Genomic DNA, 6,427 nt, shown 5'->3' with positions numbered 1-6,427 from the left:
ATAAAAGTTCTGTTTGCATTTTTTTCCTAAAGAGCACTTTTTATTTATTGTTTTCTGAAGATGTTGATTTTTTACTTGAAAAGGAAGCCTTCACTTTTGTTATGCTGAGATCTCTGTAAGAAAAAAGAGAAAAATGTTTAGTCAATACTAGCATCTAAGTCCTTCAAAACACTGCTCAATATCTTTCCTCTACAGGCCATTCTCTCTATTCATCTCCTTACTCCATTGTCATTTCGTTCGTCTCACTCCAAATACGGCTGTATAATGTTTTACTACACACACTTTCTGCTATTCTTCATCCACTAATTACCTTCCCTTCACACCCCTAAACATCTCGGCTACTTCATTTTGGCCTAACCTCCGTGTCGCCTCTCCGCCTCTCCTCCTCCACCATCACCGCCACCCGCGGCTCGGTGCGTCATGATGACACTGGGCAACAGGCGTGGTTGGCAGGAGTGATGTCATTAGTCACGGGATTATCAGCTACCTCTCTTACTAATGACTCTCTCTCTCTCTCTCTCTCTCTCTCTCTCTCTCTCTCTCTCTCTCTCTCTCTCTCTCTCTCTCTCTCTCTCTCTCTCTATATATATATATATATATATATATATATATATATATATATATATATATATATATATATATATATATATATATATATATATATATATATATATATATATATATATATATATATATATATATATATATATATATTTTCCGTCATATATGTTTTTCCGTCACTTTTTACCTGCAGAACCTGTCTACCGCTGTTCAGGAGTACACAATCAGCTTTACAAAACAAAAAGGTCGCTTGTCGCAGCAAAAAATCAAATGATCACGTTTGGCTGATTTGGAACACGTGGCGCGCCGTGCCTCACCCAGCCAATGGCGCGACGCACTGGCTCGTGGGAGCTGCTTGAGAAAGTGAAAGTGAAAGTGGTATTAGTTTTACTGAAAGTACTTAAAAGCAGGAGGACCGAATCTATTTTATCGGTTTTAAACATGGTTGGCTGTAGACTGGCTTGAACATAGAACAATACACCGCCTCCTATTCTATCTTGTCTCTCGCAGCTGAACATTTCATAGCATGGCAGGTTGTAATCAGCAAGAAAGTCTCTGTTAACAGAGTTCAGCCAAGACTCGGTAATGCCAATAATATGATAATTCTCCAAAGCTGCCAGGGTTTCTAGATCTAAAAATGTATTTCTCAGACTGTGGAGGAGGAGGAGGAGAGAAAAAAGTAATTAAAAGAAGCAAATTAAGAAGTTATAGAATCAAAAGAAAGGAAAAAAATAAAATGAAGAATAATAAAGTGAGGAGGCATAGGCATAAAGAGAAATAGAGGAGAAAAAAAATGTGGGGGAGGGAGGAGAGTTGGAGGGAAAGAGGGAGAGGAAAGCAATGACAACCACTTCCTTGAGGGAAAAACAAAGTAGACAGGTGGTGACTTGTTTCCTCCCTCCTGCCATCCTTTCCAACCCACCTTCCCTCTCACCTCCTCCCATCCCTCCTTCCATCCTCCCCTAACCATCCATGGGAACCATTTCGCGTGGCGTGAGATGGAAGGGGAAGGAAGGACAAGGGGGAGAAGGAGAGTTGGAAGGGTAAAGGAAGGAAGGAGGGGAAAAGAAGAACGGAAGAAGGTACAGTGACAGAGAAGGAAAGAAACAATGAAGGAAGGAAGGAAGGAAGGTTTATATATAGTGAGGGAGGCAAAGAAAGAAGAGAGTACAAGATGGGGGACGGAAACAAAGAGGAAGGAAGGGGAGTTAATGGAAGCAGCGGAGGAAAAAACATGCAAAACAAGAAAACACAATGACAAATGATGGTAGAGAGAGAGAGAGAGAGAGAGAGAGAGAGAGAGAGAGAGAGAGAGAGAGAGAGAGAGAGAGAGAGAGTGTGTGTGTGTGTGTGTGTGTGTGTGTGTGTGTGTGTGTGTGTGTGTGTGTGTGTGTGTGTGTGTGTGTGTGTGTGTGTGTGTGTGTGTGCACCGGGTGATAGACACTTCTGTGGCGGCGACATTACTAGCCTTCATTAAATAGCTTAACAAAACATTCAATTTATTGTGCGTGCCGCGAAGAGGAGGTTGGGTTTACTTGCGGGGGAGGGATGCGACGCTGGTGCTTGTGTCAGAGAGAGAGAGAGAGAGAGAGAGAGAGAGAGAGAGAGAGAGAGAGAGAGAGAGAGAGAGTGCAAAAGCAGAACACAATCCTTTACAGCCGAAGATAGACCATTGTTAATTCATAATAAAAATGTTAAATTACATTATTCTGAAAAAAAACTAAATAAATAACTGTACACTCTTAAATAGTCAAACTAGTCGATCCCTTTCCTGTCAGTGATGTGTGTTCAGTATTTACACACGTAACTCGTACCCTATTACTTAAAAACCTCCAGAAAAAAAAGAACCAGTGTAGTTTTAAGAGTTAACCCTTTGAGGTCTATGGGTTTTCCTCAGCAATACAAGGCCACCGACTATCCGTTTATGTTTCTACGGTACACACAACTATGATGCAAAACGTGTGTCTAGATTTATATTCTTGTTAATATATAAAATGCAAAGAACATCTACTTATAGAAAAAAAAACGTTAATTTTTATCGTTAAGCTGAATCCCAGTTGGAAATATTAACGTGAAAGATGATTAGATTCTCCTGAATGAGTCATGAATATCCATTGTTCTTTACTTTAAGGGAGGAGAAACAAGGAAAGGAGGATAAGATAGTTAAAGAGAAGTTGAAGATAGGGAAGACATCCGCCGCCACCAAATAAAAGTACTGAGAGGAAGAAGAGGAAGGAAGACTAAGAGAAGAAGATAGGAAAGAGATAATGAAGAGACTAGGACTGAAAGAATGTCAAGGAAGCTAAGAGGAGGAGATAAGGAAGAGGCCAGGGAAAGGTTAGAACGTGCAGGGAAATGGAGAAAGGAGGCTATGGCGAGGCGGCGTCTGTGGATGAGCCGCCACACTTTATGAAGGCAATTAGAGGGAGGAGCAATAAAATGATACGCCGCTGAGAGGAGGCGGCGTCCGGGTGTCGCCTGCCTCGGGGTGGCCGTCACCATTACTAAACAAAAGCTAATTATCCGCTAAAAGAACAAAACTACAGTGTGTTCATTAACTTTGCTCGATTCGGGTCTGAGTAAGCTGACTATAATGTTTGAGGTTTTTCATTTCAAGTCACTAAGTTGTTAATTGTGGTGAGTTAAGGAAAGGATCACTATTTCTGGATTTGATGCCTGATTTAGTGAATAGTAAAGCGTGTAAAGGTAGGTAAACAAATAAGTCAAAAAGAATGAAAAAGAAATTGGTTGGGGATGGTTGATAAAGAACCTCGTTCTTGGCGCCACACATTAGCAATATGTAGCTCACAGATGTACAACACAGTGTCAAGAAAAGACACACACACACACACACACACACACGGTAGCTCAGTGGTTAGAGCGCTGGCTTCCCAAGCCAGAGGACCGGGGTTCGATTCCCCGGCCGGGTGGAGAGATTTGGGTGTGTCTCATTTCACGTGTAGCCCTAACAGTGTACCCTAACAGTGAGTAGGTACGGGATGTAAATCGAGGAGTTGTGACCTTGTTGTCCCGGTGTGTGGTGTGTGCCTGGTCTCAGGCCTATCCGAAGATCGGAAATAATGAGCTCTGAGTTCGTTCCGTCAGAGACTGCAGCAGATCAAACAGTGAAACACACACACACCATCAAATTACTGGCAGTCAACTGGGGCCACTCGGGGCTGTCCTGCCTTAATGGGCCTTGCTCTCTGCCGCTGCTCGAGGTGACCACTAACATGAATACACTAAACACAATTATGCACCTTGCAACTCAATTATCCTCCCATCCATTCATCCTCCCACTCACCCACTCTTCCTGCATCTCCAGTCTTCTCTTAAGCCACTCTTACAAAACTCTACTTCTAATTCTTTCTCTGCTATCTCCTGTCCTACACTTCTCGATCCGCACGTCACCCGTTGCATCCCACACATAAAGTCTTCCTGACTCTCTCCTGCCATTCTGTCCTCAAGGCGCACGCAGAAACACTTAGGCACCTTTAACCTATCTTTGTGCATCATAGGGACTTGTTTAACCAATGTTATCTCAAAATATTCACTTGTGGAACGACGAAACATTTGTTTATTCAGTTAAGCTCATGATATCTTCGAAGCGTTCTGGTTATTTTAATTATCTTTATTTTGAAAGCATTTGCTGTGTCCAGTGTTACCCACATTCAGCACATCACATCGCCCCATGTACTGCTGTATATACGATGGACAAAACAAGGAGTGAAGTTTCCACGGCCACTTCCGGTAAGGCTGCCAGACTCATCAGTGAGAAATATTACATTGATATGCTTCAAAACGATAAAATTGATGAAAAAATTAATGAAAATAAGCCAATATAGAAAAGCGAAATCAAAGTAACAAAATCGTGTTATTTTAGTAGTTTTCAGCTTTTTTGCACCAAAACACAGAAAGGTAGGCAAAACGCATGATTACACACTGTTTGTTTGAGGAACTGAAATATGTAAGAAATGGGTTATTTTGGTGATTTCCAGCATTTATGCACCAAAATTCAGAAATGCAGGCAAAACAAGTATATAAACAACATTTGTTAAAAACGTCTTATATACATGTTTTAAGGTGTTTTATGAAAACCATACCTATCTAGCTTGAAAGTTTTGTATATTGAAGTCAATTTACATTGTTACACTTTAAAACTGTCTTTAATGAAAATTTTGTATTTTGAAGTTGTTTTACGTATTGCGGTTTAAAATTATAAAATTGATGAAAATAAGCCTATATAGAGAAACGGAATAAAAGTAAAGAAAAAAACGTGATATTTTATTAGTTTTCAGCTTTTTATGCACTAAATCACAGAAACGCAGGGAAGACGCGTATGTACACAATATTTATTTAAGGAAATGATATTTGCATCAAATGGTTATTTTGGTGTTTCCAGTATTTTATTCAACGAAACACAGAAATAGAGACAAAACAAGTATATACACAATATTTGTTTAAACGTCTTATTAATGTGTTTTAAAGTGTTTTCTAAAAAAAACTCGAGAAACTTTTTTTTCAAATTCAAATAATTTGTTATGCTTCAAAAAGATAAAATTGATAAAAACTAGCTAATATAGAGAAATAAAATAAAACTAACAAATCGTGTTATCTTAGTAGTTTAAAATTTTTGCAGAATTTTATGCACCAAAACTCAAAAATGCAGGGGAAAAAATATATACACAATATTTGTTAAAAAAAAAAACATTTATCTTTTTATGTTTTTTTCTAAAAAGAAAAAAAATCTCGATTGAAAATTTGTGCATATATAAGCCAATTAACATTTCAATGCTTCAAAACGATAAAATTGATGAGGAAAAGCAAATGTAGAAAAACGGAGTAGAAATAACAACAACGTGTTATTTTAGTTTCCAGGTTTTTTTTTTTTCACCAAAACACAGATATCCAGGCAAAACGTATGATTACACACTATTTGCTTAAGGAACTAAAATATGTTAAAAAAGGGTTGTTTTGGTGTTTTCAAGCATTTTATTCACCAAAACTCTGAATGGCAGGCAAAACAAGATTATACACATTATTTGTTAAAACTTCTAATTTATGTGTTTTTAAGGTGTTTTATGAAAAACAAAAAAATATCTCGATTGAAAATTTTGCATATTCAAGTGATATTACATTGTTACGCTTCAAAACGATAAAAAAGATGAAACTATGCCGATCTAGAGAAACGAAACAATAGTAACAAAAACGTGTTAATTTGCTGGTTTTCAAGTTTTTATGCAGTAAAACACAGAAATGCAAGAAAAAAAAACTATATAAAGAATATTTGTTAAAGGAGGCGATACATGGAGAAAACTACGATATTTTGTTGTTTTCCATCATTTGGGAACCACAATTCAGAAATGCAAGCAAGACAAGTACATACACTATATTTGTTAAAATATAGTGTATATACTGTTTTTTTTTATTTATGTTTTGAAGGTGTTTTATGAAAGAAAATATCTCTCATATCTTTTATACTCAAGTAATTTTACATTGCCATGCTTCAAATTTATAAGATTGATAAAAATAAGCCAATATAGAAAAGAAAAATTAAAGGAACAAAAGCGTGTTACTTTAATAGTTTCCACCTTTATCTGCACCAAAACATAGAAATCCAAGTAGAGCGCGTATATATACTTTCTTAGTTTGTATAGATTTAGTTATTAGTAATGTTTAGGGTATTTTGCTCCTTAAATCATGATAATGTTTTTTTTTATCAAAGCTGCGGCCAAGTCACGTTCTCCTTTGTGTACAGTTTTGTGGGTTTTAGGTCCAAGACAGTCCCGGCTTAATGGACCTGGGAATAGCGCCATTTTAAATATCCATTATATATATATATATATATATATATATATATATATAT

At 37.4% G+C, this 6,427-nt stretch overlaps 1 non-coding gene across 1 annotated transcript; it reads left to right on the top strand.

The window, feature by feature from the left end:
* Positions 1–3,418: 3,418 nt before the first annotated feature.
* On the top strand, positions 3,419–3,492 carry Trnag-ccc. The gene has a single exon. It is a non-coding gene; the product is annotated as a tRNA-Gly (tRNA).
* Positions 3,493–6,427: the final 2,935 nt, after the last annotated feature.

Source organism: Portunus trituberculatus, unplaced genomic scaffold (assembly GCF_017591435.1).
Source record: "Portunus trituberculatus isolate SZX2019 unplaced genomic scaffold, ASM1759143v1 PGA_scaffold_273__1_contigs__length_138927, whole genome shotgun sequence".
NCBI lineage: Eukaryota > Metazoa > Arthropoda > Malacostraca > Decapoda > Portunidae > Portunus > Portunus trituberculatus.
This window is presented reverse-complemented; position numbering and strand designations above follow the sequence as displayed.